We start from the raw sequence: 18,755 nt of genomic DNA on the forward strand, positions 1-18,755 counted from the left end.
CTCGCCTCGCTTTTACGGGCCTGGAGAGAGCGAGACACCGACCGAAGAGAGAGCCAGGTGCGGCCTAATAAACCTGCTGCTAATTTATGGTTTTCAGCGGATTTGTCTTGGATCTGGTCCAAAAGGTAAAAGATAAACAGACAGCAACTCCCCCTCCTCAGCCAGAGATATAAATCAAGTCCATTATTACACATCTGCATTCACCTGGACATTCAGGGGCAAATCTGGATTTTAGAATTCTATGGAGTTTTTTTTTTTTTTTTTTTTTTGCTGTTATTGTCATGGGTATTATTTTGATTTTTATACTTATTTCATGTAATTGTTCCAAAGATAGTAAAAAACAATAAGTTTTTTTTTCTTTGGAAAGTTTAAAGTAGAGTCGAGAATCTACAATAAAACCTACTCTTGATGTTAACAGGGATCACTTCTGTGCATCACATCTTAAAACTTCACACAACAGAATTTCAAACTTGGTTTGTGCAGAAATGGAAAAGAAAACAGATGAATGGAAGAAACTTAGCCGGCTGAAACAGCAGAACATTTAATGTTCTACTGTCACAAATTTAAAGAACAACCAAAAATCGATTTTCAAAAAGTTTATGAAACATTATGTCTTCATTTCAATGCAGATTATTTTCTTTGGCTGTTTGTTTTCTGTGATTATTTCTTCTTAATTCTTGTGACTGCGGTTCTTTTCGCGAACATGAAGAGTTTGCATGCTGACGATAGGTGAGGTGTGATAAGTGTTGCCAGATGGACGGTCCACCTGCAGAGCGGCTGAAAACACCAGAGCAAAGTGAAATACCTCAGCCCGAGAACCTCCAGAAAGATTTGAGGATTCAGTTTATGCTGATATAAAATCAATATGTGGATAACTCAGGTCTATCTGCATAACACCACAGTACAGGGACATCAGCATGGCTGTAATCTGCTTTACAATTCAGAAAACAGTCTTCCTACACTTTGTTATGACCTGATTCTTTATTCCACGGCTTTTGAAACCCGTTTATTGTCAAACTGTGTCCACTGCAACAGCAAAACATGCGGCGAAGCTGCACAAAAGCAGCACAGTGCTTCACGTGTTTGGAGCCTGGCAGCATAATGTGGAGAAAACCAGACGGCTCGGGGAAAGCAGTAATGTTTTTCATGTGTTGTGCTGCCTGGTCACAGCGCTGGGTCCTCTATTTGTTATTCATGAAGGAAGCTGGGTGAAGAGGCCTTCTTATGATGCACATTTTTTCCCTCTGTTCCCTCTCTCTCCCTCTCCCTCCACAGAGCTGCTTGACAACTATGAAAATAATCTGTTTTAGTTGTAGTGAACGCTGCAATTAATCCGGCATAATGAGCACGACACCGTCAGCTAATTGACATTATTGTTTCCTTAAGATCATCCTCCGATCATTTACACAGACTTGTTTTCTCTCTCTCTCTCTCTCTCTCTCTCTCTCTCCCTCCCTCCCTCTCCTGCCGTCTTCCACTCTTCGCCCTCTGTTGAGTCTTCAATATGCAGATCGGCCATTTCTGTCCCCGGGCTATTTTCTTTGGTAGACTTTTGAAATATGCAAATGCTTCCAACAAAAATTGCGAAAGAGAAAAGAAAAAAAAACTAAAAGCCTTCATCTGGGATCCAGGAGTTTTCCATTCAAAGAAACAGATGATTTTCTCTTGTTGTTGTTTTGTTTGCTTTGTCAGTCAAGGGTCTGTCTAATTAAGACGGCGGTGAAAAGAGAAGGAGACCAAACAGAACGGAGCTGCAGACGAAGACAGAGTTGTCACTTATTACCACGTTTCTCCGGTTATAACATCTCCTGCAGGAATCTCACACAGATGATCCTGTTTCCAGGGAATACCGGACGCTAAACATCTTCTTATTCACAGACTGAACGTGTGTGTACGTTGCAGACGTGCACGGCGTCGGGTACGGGTTCCCTCCGCTGTGCAGAACGGGCCGTCTGTACAAACACCGCCGAGGAAAAGAAAACTCGTCCCCATCCCCGTGCTCTTCATATTCCACCTCCTCGGTGTCATCCCGCGGTTCTGATCATGAGTGTGTTTGACCTTCAGCTCTCCCTGAGTCAGAGAGATCCTTCACAGCGTGAGTCTCTACCCACAACCCCCTGCTGCGTCTTTAAATCAGAAGCAGAGGCAGCCGCGGAAAGAAAGAGAGACAGGGAGAGACAAAAAGTGTGGCAGACGGGGTACAGAGCGAGCCCGAAGCAGAGGAGACGGAGGGTAAATGATCAAAGTGTCTTCATTTTCAAAGTCCTCGTTCACAAAGACGAGGAAATACGAGACAAACATGCCCAATAACACTCAAACTCAAAGGCAGACGTCTCCCAGGTTTGACCTCAGGTCTTAATACACACCGATGCGACGCTTAAATGCTCCCACAGGCGAAAACCGCCTTGAAACAGGATTCATAGAGAGAGGACGGTCCGGACAGGCGTCCACGTCTCCACGCTTCTTGTTCTGGAGCCAGAGAAAGCCGAGGGAGGCTCCAGCGCTGGCCAGGTCGCCCCAAAGGAAACAGCTAAACCCAGGACAAAACCAGGCTGAAACATCCGAAACCAGGCTCCAGAGGCTAAAACCAGAACGAAACCAGGCTCCAATCAGACTCAAGCGTCTGAAACAGCTAAAACCAGGTGAAACCAGGTGAAACCAGGTGAAACAGCCAGTGGTGGAAATAACAACACCCAATGGAGAGACGCTCTGGCTGAACACCAGGACTGTTATTTACAAACAAGGGTAAACGAGTGTGTGAGAATTATATTTATTAATCCCATAAGAGAGTGTGTGTGTGTGTGTGTGTGTGTGAGTGTATTACTGTTGTGATAACCAGAATCTGATCATCCAGTCACTGCTTGGGGACTTTTATGTCCTTCTGGTTACTTTTAATCCAAGGCAGTGTCTCACGGACGGACGTGTTTCATGCTGTTGTATGACTGATTTACACTCCATTGATTAAGAGTCTGTCTTTTTGAAAAAGACAGAAAGTGTAGAGAAAATAATTTATCTGTTTGAGGATTAAACTCTGGGGAGTGTGAGGTTCAGGTTAGAGCTTGGTTCAGGGTGGTTATGGTTAGTTAAAAGTATCAGAGTGTGTGAAAGTGCATCTCCTGCTGTTACAGTGGGTAAAATCTGCGCACACCACACATTTGGTTTGAAGACTTTTTTACATTACACTCGAGCTTTGGCTTTGTGACTCGTCGTCTTCCGTATTCTTTTTCCTTCTTGCCGTAACACGACCTGCAGGTTCAGCGCTGCATTCAGTCACTGGAAGCTGAACGCTGAGGCCTTTCCAGCAGAACGTCTGAAGTACGTAGAACCTCGATTTGATGCTGATATTTTCATGATTTCACTGATCTCATTCTCAGGAAACCACCTGCAAAACTGCACGGTTAGCGAAACACAATCTGTTTACATCAGACTGCAGCCAGCTGGTTTTATCTCTGTGTGTCTGTGTGGACATGTATTTAGGATGAGAACAGATTTACACACACTCACTTCATGGGAAGGTTAAGAGTCTGCAGGGAAAATTCTTGAACGTCCATAAAGTCCTCCTCCGAAAGGTCACGAGATCTTCAGGTGAGAATAGATTTAATGGTGAAGTTTAGGGTGAGGTTCTGGCTGAGCTCAGTGTGTTGTCCCCAAAATCCACAGAAGCACAATAAATATATGTGTGTGTGTGTGTGTGTGTGTGTGTGTGTGTGTGCGAGTGTGTGAGGAGGCTCCTGCAGGTGTGTGCAGAGGCTGAAATGCGGCCCTCCCTGAATGTGTGCAGGCATTAACATAATGGTGAAAGGTGTTCTTGAAATGATGGCACAGAAGTCTGTGATTAATATTTATGCTAAACTAAACATGGGAGAGAGCAGCAACATCTGGGCCGTCGCCGCAGAAAAACAGAGGAAATTGAGACGAGATGAGACTCTCGGGGTTTGAAGCTTTCAGATAAAGTCACAGCCTATATGAAAAATCTGAGGCTGGAATCACAGCGAGGGAAGAAAAGAAGACGTGTAAAATCAGTCTGAGGGGAAAAAGCCTTTAAGTTTTTCAATTTCCTTTTGGCTTTTAAGTAAAGCTCACGAGCCTAAATGAAAATAACGATAATAGAAACAGAACCGTGTTCCTGCATTTGCGGCCGACTCGGTGTCTTCCTGCGCTGGCAGCGGCTCTTCCTCCATGTCGTATCGCTGAAGTTTCCCCTTCTGTCCCTGGAACACGACTGCAAGCAGCACGACAGAGAAATCCAGTCAGGAAATACCTGCAGCCCCGCAGCCTGCGGCTACGGACAACCGTGGCCCTGTGGCCGGGCGGCTGGGCGAGCCAAGGCAAACAGCCGGCGTCCCCGAAGGCCCGGCCGGCCGGCCGCGGCGAGGCGAGGCGAGGCGGGCCGCGGCGGCGCAGCGCCGCTCCTGAATGGAGGGATTTCTCTGAGAAGCCCCACGTGATTATAAAGGCTCTCTGTGCTGCTCCGGAGGGAAGCAGGAAGTATCACACACTGAAATATGAAGTGACCTCCGACCCCCGCGGCAGGACGGCGTCTGATTCAGGCTCCCGTTACGCCCATTTCCAGGTGTTTTTTTTTTTTTTTTTTTAATGTTTCAGCCTTTAGTCTGACGAAAAGCATCGCAACGCCTTTCAGTAAACAAACCCTAATAAATGCAGATTTCAAGAACAGCCGATGCAAAAGTCCTTGAGTCCGAAACCCACATCCAGAAATGCTGCAACGAGGTGCAAACGTCTGAATAACAGGAGGATCTGATGATGATAAACCCTCTATAGGGACCATGGGAGGGCGAGCAAACACTGGAACTACGGAGAAGACATGATTAAAGAGAGGAAAGCAATTCATTATTTAAAAAAAAACAAAACCGAGTAAAATTTAATTTGAGTAAAAAATTGAATTTGCTTCATAACAAGTTACAGATTTTTTTTTTAGAATTATCAGATATTTGAAAATAATCAACAATAGAAAAGGTGTTGTTCTTTCTTCTCTATGGATCCCGACATTTACCAAGAGCATCTTACAATCTGGAAAACATTAAGTCCGATGTGCAACCAAAACGTAGAACTGGACGGCCGTCATGAACCTCAAGACAGGTGAGAGGTGAGAGAGCTGCAGGGCCGGCAGACCCTCCCAGACAGCGAACAGCCAGAGTTAATGAAGTAAACCCAGATAAGTTTAAACACAGCGGCTGAGCGACGCCACGCTGCTCTGGAATTAACACTTATTCACTGCACAGTGAGCAGAGTTTCACATTCACACTCGGAGGCCTCATCGCCGACTCCTGCTGGAGGAGAGACGAGATATTTTTAGTTTCTGGAAACAATGTCAGTGTGGATAAAGAGATTTCAGAAAAGCACAACATGCAGACTGATAAGTTCATTGCTCATTAGACTTGAAGACGCCAATAGAGATGGAATAGTGAGGTTTCAGGAAGTGAAGTTTTAGTGCCGATTGATGTACTGTATGATTTGCAGAGTTAGGGTTAGGGCATGACTTTCATGATTTTAACCACTAGTTGAGCTCTTTTCATTGACGGATCTGGAAGAAAAACATGCAGCAAAGTCCAAAACGAATTAACAAAACCGATAGATATAGATATAATCTATTCAGCCTCTTTCTTCATGTGTGGAGAGTTTTCTGAAGGGGAGATTGAGGATCTGACAGGTGACCAATGACAGACGCCACCTTCACCAAACCACTGGTTCTATCTCAGTGTGTTAGCAAATGTTGGAAATGTCTTCAAAAAGCTTATTTAGCAGCTTATTTAGCAGCATGTGAATTACTGCATGAAGCCAGAGCACCAGAGATCTTTTCGTTCTCTCTTTCTGGAGTAAATCCTCGGCTCTTAGATCCATCCTGAGGACGTCAGTGTGTCGGCACAAGACTCCACTGTATGAAGCTTCATAGGCAGAGCGGCGGTGGTCGACTCTCATCTCCATCTCACACTCACTCACTCACACACACACACACACACACACACACACACACACACACACGGTGGAGGGGGAAATCGATGTCAAGCGCGGGGCACGGCGCTACCAGAGAGAGCTCTTTGTCGGCTGCGGTAGTTGAATTCCCATCTGGACGCGCGTCCTGCTCACCTGGTGCGGCGCTCGCTCCACGCCAGCAGGATCAGAGACGACCTTGGCACGCTCGCAACGAAAACACAGCCTACTTCAGCGCCGGTCTTTGATGTACATTATCAAAGACCTTTCTCCTCCTCTCCTCCGTGGACCAAAGGCTACTATTGTTTTTGTTGTTGTTATTGATATTGTTTTCCACCCTTATAACACAAAGCAGCCTGACCATGACTCTGATGCTAATGTGGAGGTGGAGAGGGTGCTTTAATGAGCTGCAGAGCAGATCAGAGGGGCTCGGGGGGTTACAGGGAGGGAATAGGTAGCGGCGCCGAACATCAAAACACAGCCGGCGCTGCAGCTTCTGCTCCTCACCAGCCGTGACCTTTTGGTTGGGCTCGGAGAGGAGAACATGGAGACCGTGGCTCCGTGCTGCGGAATAAACAACGGAGGAGTGGAACACACTCTCAGTGTGTAAACACAACATCTGTAGGGCGGGAGATGGTTTTTTTCCAACACTCGTTCAACGTTCCTCGCGGGCATTGACGCAGGTACAGTCACAGGACGAGACGGTTCATCAGAACCACCACGGCGGAGGAACCACAGCTGTTAAAGGACATTTATCAAGACAGTAGAAAATGAAATGAATCCAGGTAAACTGTGTCAATCAGAGCAACACTGGGCCGACAACATCTGAAGAGCTTCCAGCTTTTCAAAGAGGCGAAAAGCTGGAACTGATCCACATCCTGTCCTCTGAGCTTCTCCTCCACTAACTGGTGGCTTTCCGCTGGATTCTCTTCTTCTGTGGTGGCGTAGTACACAGGTGATGTGCTGGACTAGTTTAAAGGAATACTCCAAAGATTTTGGACCCACGCCCTATCCCTATCATTTACAAAGTGAGATAAGCTCATAAATACCTTTTTTGTGCCTGTGCGTCCAGTGGCTGGCTCCCAGCTGTTAGCATGGTAGTTAGCTTAGCTCAACTGCTGGAGGTGAAGAGGAAACAAAGCCAGACTGATGAAAGTGAACAAAATACTCCTTCCAGTGGTCCAGGGGACGGCGTATTAGCACGTGAAGTAAATCCGAATGGTTATAAAACATTTTAAAAAACGTGTTTTCTTTTCAATCCGTTAAAATAACGTTTTGATACACACAGATCTGCACAAGCATAGCGCGCTCCGTAAGAATATACGAGGCGCACAGCGGCTGAGTCTATGGCTTCTACTGCTGTGCTCTGGTATATCCTTCCATGGAGCACTGTGCATGCGCAGGTCTGTGTGTATCAAAACATTATTTTAATGGATTGAAAAGAAAACACGTTTTTTAAACCGTTTTATAACCATTCAGATTTACTTCACATGCTAATACGCCGTCCCCTGGACCACTGGAAGGAGTATTTTGTCCACTTTCTCAGTCTGGCTCTGTCTCCTCTTCACCTGCCGTAGTTGAGCTAAGCTAACTACAATGCTAACAGCTGGGAGCCAGCCACTGGACGCACAGACACAAAAAAGGTATTTATGAGCTTATCTCACTTTGTAAATGATAGGGATAGGGCGTGGGTCCAAAATCTTAGGAGTATTCCTTCAAGTGTTGAAAACACAGAATAATATTTTAATATCCTGCATTTGAGCCTCACAGAAGAGCTGCTCCTGATTCTTTCATGTCCACAGTCAAAGAGCATCGATCACTCTGCAATCTCCACCCTGAATAAAGTGCAGAATGACTGGAAAACCAAAGTAATACACAAGAATGAAACTATGTATGCATACAGCAATGTGAAGGTTTTCTCATTCTCCAAGCAACAACTGTATGAAGGAAACATGTAAACTGACTCACACTGATGAAACGCTGCTGAATCTCAGATGTTTGAGACGCTTTGTTGAATTGAAACAGCATTAAAACACCAGTGACTACCTCCAATTGGTAGTTTAAATTTTCTACAACAGTTTTGCAGTGGAAATTTGAACTGAGAATTTCAGTAGCTATTAACTCTGAGCCTGATTTACTCAGATCTTGATAAATGGTGCTGAAGTGCATGCTGGGTGTTCATCATGTGCTTCACTAAGAAAAATATTAATAATAATAATAATAATAATAATAATAATAATAATAATAATACATTGGTTTTATATAGCGCTTTTCTGGACACTCAAAGACGCTTTACATTGCATATAAATAATATAAATAATAATAATAATAAAGATAATAATAATAATAACAATAAGAATAATAAGAATAATAAGAATAATAATAAGAAGAAGAATACCGTGAGGTCCACGGCACACAGATGAGGGTTTTTCCTGCATTCGGCGCTGCTGGAATCACCCTCATCTCCATGATCGTCGGCTGGAGTTCACCGTGAAGTGATCGGAGCACCAAGTGAAATACGATACGCCGAGTCAGACATAAAGCTGGAGAAACTGATCAAACATACCAAAACATTGCAGATAATCACTGGAAAACAGCGTGCGGGAGAGTATCTGTCACCAAGACGCGGTGGAGGGACAGAAGAGACCAGAAGGGGTTTAGAACCATTACTGGACTCAGAGAATATCAAAATAAAAGACCTGGAGAAAAGCCTTTCAACACAAGAACAGCAGCGCCTGAAGCCTGAGGCCGTCTGCACCTCCTGATTTAATGCTTTAAATTCTGAACAGCACAAACCTTTTCAGACGCAGCGGATCGCCGTGTGTGTTGTACATTAATCCAGCAGCGTGAACGCATGATCTGAACACACACCCCAAATTCCATATTCATGAAGGTACATGTGGTAAATCCATAGAGTGTGTTTTTCAGCACATCTGTCCCGTGAACACTTTCTCCGTGTGTGTGTGTGTGTGTGTGTGTGTGTGTGTGTGTGTGTGTGTGTGTGTGTGTGTGTGTGTGTGTGTGTGTGTGTGTGTGTGTCCTGCCTCCTGAAGTTTATGCTCCCTCAGAAACAAAAAGAGTTAATAGTGCTAACACATTAAATTCATGCTTTTTTTTACTTCCATCATCTTATGGAGTGAGAAATGTTGAAGTTGTTGAAGTTTGGGTTTGGAGTAACTTTAGAAGTCTTTCTTCAGTCCGTCTGTCCGTCCTAAACCTCCCTTCCGATGCGAACTTCATTTTTCTCACACCTCATGTAACCTAGCCGGTGACAAACAAACGCACTGTCCCTCGGAATATGTTTCTGAGGGATCTGAGTGCAGTTTTAGGACACAGGGTTGCAGCGGCAGATGAGCGAGCTCTTTTCTCACAGATCTGGATTACGGCACCAACTGCTCTGGGCTCCCGCCGCTCCCGGGACTCCGCAACTCCTGATTCTCTCTGCTTTGCCTGTTTTGTGCTAATTTAATTGGATGCTTGAAATATGCACCTCTGCAGCACAATGGCAGCTGACGCTGCTACAAAGTCTGCTCACAAGAACAGCGCAACTTGATATTTAGCATTACTTTTTCACCGGCTCTCTCTCAGAAGCAATAAAAAGGAGGAATTTATCAATCGTCCCGGGGTCTCGCAGCCATGTGAGGGTTCAGCGTGAAGAGCAAAAGCATACTTGAACAAAGCAGATGGGAGGAAGGAAAAGAAAAGACTTGTTTACCTTTCCTCCCCTTCTGGGCGGAGGGGGATTCATTAGCTGCTGTGTAAATCAATCTGCTTCTTCTTAAAGGCCTGTCAATTTAACCCTGATGTCTGGCAGCCTGACATCGCTCACTGGATATTTAACTTGAAAGCCAATTAATCATCATGATTAATTCGCTCACAAACCACATGGAACTGTTGGGCTTTACCTCATGGAATAACAGCCAAATCCTGCAGACTTGAAAAGGGGCAGAGGAACGAGGACTATTGGAAGTCTCGCGGCTCCATTCACACTCCATCAGCCTCTCCGTGCACAGCTTCGGCTGCAAATCCACGCCATCTTGCTGGCGCGGCGACGTGACCACGGGCCGTGTTTACAGACTGATGCTTGTAATTGGGTTTGCATATAAAATCTGTAATGGTAACACAGGTCTGGAGTGTGAATATGAATTTGATTGCACATATAATGAACTCCACTGTGGAGAAAAGCAGCATTTCTTGACATGGCCTGCCATGCTCTGCCTGCCTAATATTTTCCAAGGTTTGCTTAATTTTTTTTTTTTTTCTTTCTCAATGAAAAGGAAGAATTACACATTAGGAAAGTGGAGTGTGAATATGTATTCCATTCAGCCCTTTATCGTCATCCGCCAAAGTCTCAGCTAAGGTAATGGAAAAGACCTAAACTGTGTGCAGAGTTACTGAGAAAGACGGGCCTGCTATCAGCAAATGAAAAAAGATGATTTCCCTGCACTTCAATCATCTACTATTATTTTCTCTGCTAATTCACTGAGGCATGGGAGAATTTAATCCAGGTTCTGAGTTGCAGCACGGCGATGGACTGTGTGAACTTTGTGGGGTTTCATCACAGCGTCGCCGACCTCGTTTTACTGTAAAGCCGCAGATCGCACTGCAACAGCCCTAAAAACCAAATCTGCGATCTGGATTTGATCCTCTGCAGTCCGTGACTCTGATGGACAGAAGCTGACTCGACACGGAGGAGAAGCCAAAGGTTGAATGATTCATGGCTGAAGGCTTCCTGTATCGCCCGCTGTCGGAGCCGCGTACTTTAAGAGGGCACAAGCGGCAGATCGATAAATCAATCAATCATATCGCTGCCTGACAATAGCGGCCCGCCGAGGGAGCGTTCCTCAGCGGCGGCCTAATCGCTTTTGAAGCGGCAAATGATCTCTGTCACTGCGAAGTCCAAGTGCAAAAGCTGACAGCTCTATTCAGACTCAGCACTTTTCGCCCCGGCCGGAGGAGAAGGAGTCCTGGAGCGCCGGAGCATCTGTTCAACACATGTCGCGTCTTCAAATCACGCCTGAGGTACAAGAGCCGGTCGGGCTCAACGCCCCTCGCAGTTAGTTACCACCGTGAGATCTGCTCCTCAGACGCCGTGCAGAAGACATAATAACAGGCTTACTGTCATGTTGTGGTTTAATTGGGGTGAAGTGGAAGATCACATGTGAAAGAGACAGAATGCTGCTCCTTTTTGCAGGATAAAACAACATTCTTGGTCATTGAAGTCTTGACCATGTTAAGATGTTTGAAGAAAAACACTGAAACCGTTTGTTCAGTCTTCACAGCAGAACTCAGACCACAGCATGGGGGAGCCTGCAGGCCGGATACACACAAAATACGAAATTAGGAATCAAATAAAAATTAGTGTACATGACGCTCTAAGTTTTCAACATGAGAGAAAAACAGCTTTTTATTTAACTGGCAATGTGACAAAATGATAGCAGAAAGAGAAAGCCCAGAGCAGCTGAGTCTCACACACACATGTGGGCGACAGGGGAAACCTGAACATCTGGACAAAAAAAAAAAAAAAGAAGAAGCCCACGCACCCCAGGGAGAACATGCAGCCTCCACACAGGAAGACCCTCAAGGCTGAAATCAAATCTGAGATCTTCTCAGTGTGCGGCTGAAGTATTGACCGTCCAGAGTTTGTGCAGAGCTTCACCTATTTTCATCGTGCTGGTTGAGAAAACTAAACAATTCACAAGTAAACCATGGGCTCAGAGCCAAAACAGAACGTTCTCTGCAGAATAGAAGGTTTGCACCAAAACAGGGACAACAAGGCACTTTTTACCAAACCACTGCGCAGATGAAATCGAAATATATGACTATATTCTATCTATAAAGAGTACGAATGGAATTAGAATTAAAAGTTTTGGTCTGACGTGGACCAGCTCGCCTGCCAGAAGTTGATCAACCACACTGAGCTCTTTAATTAACTCATCCCCCTCGTTTGATGGCCCAGCCGAACACACCACTCACAGCCGCTACCTGCAGCCTCCCGCCGAGCCCGGCGCTGCTCCCGACTGTCCGCCGCGCCGGCCCGGGCCTCCATCTGAAGAGCGGGACATGAAAGCAACCGCAGACCCTCCACGTGGGCTTGTATCGGATCTTAATTAAAAAGCCTTGCATATTATTTTCCGTAACAAAGGGAAATTTGGGGGTTCATTTAAATCCAATTAGGCCTGTGCTGATGCCTCAGGAGATGAGAGTAATTGCTGTTTGAACACGGAGGTCTTTGTTCTGGGCTCCAGTAGATTGATAAAGGCAATAAGCACACAATGTGGAGCGACTGGAGATGTGACGGGGCTGTGAACTTACAGTATGACGACTTAAACACACCAGGACCTCATAACAAGACAATTAGCAGGATGGAAATTGTTCCTTGTTTAGCATTGGAGAAAAATGTGATTGAACCTCCTGTGCTGCAGGTGTTACTGAAAAGATCAGCTGAGTTAATTGCCTCAGTCATTGTTGGCGTGTACCACACGCAGCGAGCCTCAGCGTAATCAAAGTGCAGACTGTTGGGGTGTAATTTCACTAATAGAAACACATTTACGGTTGTAATGCGGCGATCATCCATTCCTCCCATCGCAGATCCATCCACCCTCAGAGCAATTAGAGCAGGGCTCAGCTGGTCCTGCCAGTGGCCGAGGTGGTTCGTGTTATTGATTAATAACCCACCACCCAACCTGCCAAGCACACAGGCACACACACACAGGCACACACACACACACACACACTCGGTGTTCACCTTGATGTTAGTCCAACTTTGGCTGAGATGGGATATGCAGTTCCTAAAACACTGATAGATGGTTGGATGGATGGATAGATAGATATTATGGATATTTTCCACTAAAACAGAATTCTACCAAACCAAATACTTGCAACTGACCAACAGTTCAGCTCATTCTGACCTTTTGGGTCAATCTAACTTCGAGACCTCAGTAAATTCAATATAAATGCTTTGATGTGCCTCTGAATTTCCAGCTGGCACACTTCTCAGCCTTTCATATTTCATGATAAACTTTTGTAAATACCCTTATGCAAGGTACTTGTTTTACCGAAAGAAATATAAATAAAATTATATTACCTCAGAGAAACAGTCGCTTGTGATTCACCTTCAATGATACACCACTCAGTGTTCATTTACTCATATATTTAATGAAAACATAAAGCAGTGGAGACTGCAGGAAAAAATTATTTTATAATTGCTTCTCTGATGTCTGTTTAGGTTTGAATGTTCGATTATACATCAGAGTTTTTTTTAGCTGAGTGACACCATGATTTTTTTGTCCCGCTGTTCACACTCAAAATAAATGTAGGAATAAATTTAGTGTCCATGTAAAAGAAATCAGCAGCAGAAGCAAAACGACGTGCTCCACGCTGCCCTCTACAGTGAGATGGAGGTACTGACCGCCTCACTTCATCTTTCAGGAAGGTTTTAACCGAGATTAACAAAAGAAAATGTTTGTTTTTAACTATATTAAGACAAGAAATAGATGACATTTTCTGTTGAAAGCCAGGATAGATAATAAAAGTGTTTACAAACATTACATTAGTGCTCCACTGGGAACAAACCAGACTCACTCAACCAGTGTTTATGGCGTTACGCACTCAGTTGACTGGTTTCCTCGTTATTCAAACAGAAAAACGTAATTACAAATTTCATGATTTTGATCATAAAAATGTGAATCATGTATGAATCAGTTTCTGGCATGTGCCAGTAGAGAAACACGGTTCCTTGTTTAATCATGTGCACCATTTGTCACCTGCCTGTTCCTGTTTCATTGACCACAACTCAAACGAAGAAATGGCGGCTACCTTTATCAAAGTCAGGAAGACAGAAGCTAAGCGGAAAAGCAACTGGAAAACAGTCAACTACAGAGACCAATCCAAAACATGTATACACTGTTTAGGAGAACTGACAGGCCGCCGCTGCAGTGTTTAAGTGTCTGCAGTCTCTTTAGCCGATTGTTTATTATGGCTACAGAGGTAACAAAGGTCCAGCTCCTTCTGAATTTAATAAAACATGTCCATATCACAGACTATAGCTTCATAGCAGAGGGAATTAGTTTCCCTCTATTGCTCGAGGGCAGAATGCAACATTTTAGGAAGAGTCCTCATCGGTTCATACAAAGGAAGACAAAGCCAGCCGATACTGTGATCCATCACTGCGCCCTGGGCTTGTGGATGTGTATTTAATGAATGGTTGTGTAATTAAATTACCGGATCAATACCACCGAGGCACAGCTAACCTTAGCAGTGCGTTTTAATAAGTGTGTGGTTGGATTGTGTCTTGGTTGGGATCCCCCTCTTTCCTGCTCTCTGCGTCTCACTCCAGGACTCCGGTCACATCTCGCAGGTGAAATTACACTCCAGAAAGAAAGAAAAAAAAAAAAACCTTTACTGACTCTAACTTCCTCTGGCTGGGGGATGTGCTGAGAGAGGAATAGAGGCAGCCTCCAAAATATTCTGTTCAGGCCACATCTGGAAAGGTCAGAGGTCGCATTATGAAGGTTAAAGGGCGCTTCTCTGGCTTTAGGCCAAGGTCAAGGTGGCAGAGGTCAGCGTCTGAGTGTGAGCCTGATCCCGCCCTTGGCCTTGAGCCGATCGATACGAGCAGGTTTTCTGTCTGACTCGGTCAAACGATCAATGAGGCATTTACATTTAGCTCAGTCACTGGACACACACCCCGATACCCCGATACCCCACAGCTCCACCCTCCTGCCTCACTGCATCTTCCTCCTCTCTCTCTCTCTTTATTGGGACTAAAGACGGCTGTGGACTGTAGTTCCTGGGGTTTGGAGCTCCGCCTGCTTACTGGGATGAATTCACTGTGGTTTCACGTCCCGTCGTCGTCGATGTCGAGTGAGTGTCAGTGCATCGGTAAAACGGGACTGTTTACGTCCTTCCATGGTTTAGGACGCTGATCAGTGATTTGGACTGCTCACAGCAAAATAATGTCGAGTGAAAGACCAGAAAATATCGAGACAGATACCTCGTACGCATGTGTGGATGGATTTAGGAAGTTGAGAAACTGAAAACATCAAGTTCTTTTGAGCTCAGAAGCTCCTTATCCTCCACTGGGAATCTGGACAGATGGAACTAAATGAAGACTAATGACAATGATGCGATAAATGAGACAACTTCACAACCAGTGCAGATCACTAATATTTATGATATTTAACTCGGGCAACATCAAATTCCTTTCCTCTGTTTACCCGTGTCCTTGAGCAAGACACTGAGCCCTGAAAAGCCGCTAATGGAGGGATTGAGCATGTGCATGGCAGCCGCCCCCGACTCTCTGGAGCTGCTAAAGCAGAGGAAAAATACCCTGTAAGTGAAATCCATTTAGCATTTCGAGAGCGACCGATGCCATGCACACCGCTTCTCTGATCTCCGCCCGCTGTCGACGGCGCGCCATCCATCACCAACGTGTTGACCTGCGTCAGATCCAGCCTGTCCTCCTCAGTGACGGCGTCTCCTCGCCGTGTGAACAGACTGAGTCCCGTTACCAACAGATTCATCGGTTTCAGGCCTTTTCCAGCTGGTCTAACACCGTCTTCACCGCAACTGCCACCGTGTTTGAAGTGTCACGTTACAATTGTTGCTTATTATACTTTCCCTGCTTGTCTCACCTAAAGACCTCAACTATATTTAAATGGCTGTTTCTTCTTGCTGGTGACTATTGATGACTGCAGGTGAACGTTCAGAAGAGGATGCAGGTGCTGAAAGCCTGTGGTGCGAAGCATCGTCGTTCGGTGGAAAAGTTGGTGGCAAGAGCAACAACCACATTCTGAGCTGTCTGTTCCTCCTAGAAGAGAACAACCTCCGAGTCCATTTTAACGCTGAACAACACAGAACTGACACTTAAGTCAAGGAATTAAAAGGAGAAGAAAGTGTCAGAGCAGGATGTTTAGGGTGAGATTCTCTGCTCCATTCATCCCGACAAAAAATGACGAAGGCGAGCGAGCTGAGTAGAGAATCTCGCCCTATTATAGGATCATCGCCTATGATATTTGTACTTGGTTACTGGTTACATGAAGTCTTGACTATTGCTGGCTGTGCTGACCAGTAATTAAAGCGACTGATGTTTAGTTAACTGTAACAGAATGAAGAGCTGTCCTGTCCACTCCCAGTACAAACATGCAACACGGCTATCAAGTGTAAAGGTAAAGTCACTTCATGTTTGCATATAAACCAAAATGTTTCAAGTAAAACTCATGATGAATCTCAGAATATCTAGCTTTAATCCGTTCAAACAGTGCTGGAGTCTCATAACTTCTCACAGCCTTTTTTGGTTTTTGCAAGCCGTATTTTTTCTGTTTGTTTTTGTTCTTTTAATTGCCTGCGGCGATTCACATTCCTCCATTACTTTATCTAGTAACCGGTTCTTCCCCGCCAGCAGCCGTCACTCTCGCCATTTGTTACTGCTATCATGAAGCTTTCTCCATCCTCTGCAGCTTCTCTGTGACAGGGGACATTTAGACAAACTGAAGCTATGTTGTTTGGACAGCGTTTCCCATTAAATGGCCCTTCCTTTATATTCACACATGGTGCATTTCCAGTCCCAGAGCAATTATACACATGACTACACTTGGAGCTAAAGGAGCAGGCTGAATCTTTATCACCGAGCAAAGAGCAGCGGCGCTGTGACTTCCACTGAGCTGCCGTGCTTCTGTGCTTATGTCCGCTCAAAGAAGAGGGAATATGATTTTTTTTTATTAATCAAATGACCAGGATTCGGACAAGAGACGTTAACACAAGCCTCAATTAGCATTTTGCATTCTTTGCAAAAAAAAAAAAAAATAAAAAATTACCCCCTGGACAGACCTCAGATAATTCTTTGGAACAATTTAGTGGGTATGGTTCAGCAATGCCACCTAATAGCTACAAGGAGGTAACGATAAAACGAACAATAGCCAGGGAGTTGGGCCTGACTTCTGTACTTCAACTGGAACTTTGTGCGTTTTCTTGCTAAGCGTGTCATTATTTCCTCGTGTGGAAACGCTAAGCAGGTTCCAAGGTTTTACAGTCCGGGCTAAACAACCTCGAACTGCGTCTGCCGGGCTGCCGTTAAAACAACAGGATTACCATGGAAATGCTGGCGTCGCAAACATGATAATTCGCTCTCTATGTATACATTTTATATATTTACAACATGCTGTTCCAAACCTGAGCTGGAGGCTGTGTTGTCTCTGCAGCTCGCCTCCATCAGTCGTGTTATGATTCACCTCCAGAGCAGCCAGTCAGTCGATTCACATCAGGATGAAAAGAAACCATCCGAGTTTCAAAGGCGGAAAAGCCGCAGCATTTACTATTCATCAAATTCCAATCAAACAACAACTGTGACAATGGCTCGGTTGGAGGAGCGGATTGTCTCACATCTGGAAGGTTTGAGGTTCGATACTCAGTCCTTATGTGGAAGTACCCATGAGCAAGACATTGCTCACAGTGGATGGATTGAGCACCTTGCATGGAACCTGTCAGTGATTAACGTGAGGTACTGTCACCTCACAGCCAGACGGTCTGATCTCAGATCTCTCTGTTTGAAGGACGCATGTTCTCCCTGTGCCTGTGTGGCTTCTCTTTGGCTGCTGATGCCTTTGCTGACAAACGTGCTTGTTAGGTTAATCGGTGACTGCAGACTGGCTGCAGGTGTGAGCGTATGCATGGCGTTGTCTCCCTCTGCGTGTTGGCCTGGAGTCGGACTGGCAACCCGCCCAGGCTGTGCTCTGCCCTTCGCCCTGCGCCGACTGGGACAACATCCAAAGCTTCTGCAACAATGGCATGGACAAGCCGGACTGCAGGGCGGCCCGTGGATCTGCGTGATGTGAGGAGAACCATAAATAGATGCCGCTGGTTTCCCTGCTGAACACAGCGTTTCACACAGGCTTTAGCAGATGTGGGACGTTTAAACAGTTTGCAAAGCGTCTTAACGTTGCATGAATGCAGCATTTGTCACACCTGTCTAAAGCCTCCTGTGTGATTCCAACCATCTTTGAGTGAATTACATGCTACACTGCACATAAATCTCATAAACTTGAGGACACTATTAAGTTTGACTGCACAATCTCAGCCTATGAACTGCAGACGACACTGAAGCAGGAATTCAATCAGCCAATCAGTAAATGAGACTGAGGCTCAGGCATGAAAAAACACTAAGTAATCAGTTTTACATGTATATAAGAAGAAATATCACTTCCTCTGCACTGGGGCAAGGTTCAGTTAAGTGCAATTTTGGATTTAAAGAGAGATTTTTGTGTGTTAAAAAAGGATGAAATTGAAAAATGGCCACATTTGGTTCTTTTAGACTTTGTTGTGCATCAAACAGACACTGACAAGGGCAAACAAACTCCAAAACGAGTGGCTCTTCCCTTCAATGCACACATCCTCTCACTTCCAGGTACAGTGTCAAAATCGCATAAGATGAAGGCAGGACTTTTGAAGATGAGCAGAGATGTTTGAACCTGCCTCCTCTTTTCAGGGTCCCAGTGGGGAGTGTCTATGAGGAGGCAAGTCATATATTATTTACAGTAAAATCTGACTTTGTGCTTGATCAGGACTTGATTGAGAGGAAGTGTGACTGGATTTTTTTCCCCTGGTGTAAAAATATGGCTGTCCGCTCAATGAAGGTGAACTTGTGACCTACATACGGAATTGGGTTTGTACCTGCACACGCTGAATACAGAGTGGAGGAACTGCGTTCCCGTCACGTCTATGGACGGCGTGTACCGTCACGACGACACTGACGTGCTTTATAGGGGACAGCTGCGGTTCATGCAGCCATGTTTAAAGCACTAATA

Source organism: Salarias fasciatus, chromosome 16 (genome assembly GCF_902148845.1).
Source record: "Salarias fasciatus chromosome 16, fSalaFa1.1, whole genome shotgun sequence".
Classification (NCBI taxonomy): domain Eukaryota; kingdom Metazoa; phylum Chordata; class Actinopteri; order Blenniiformes; family Blenniidae; genus Salarias; species Salarias fasciatus.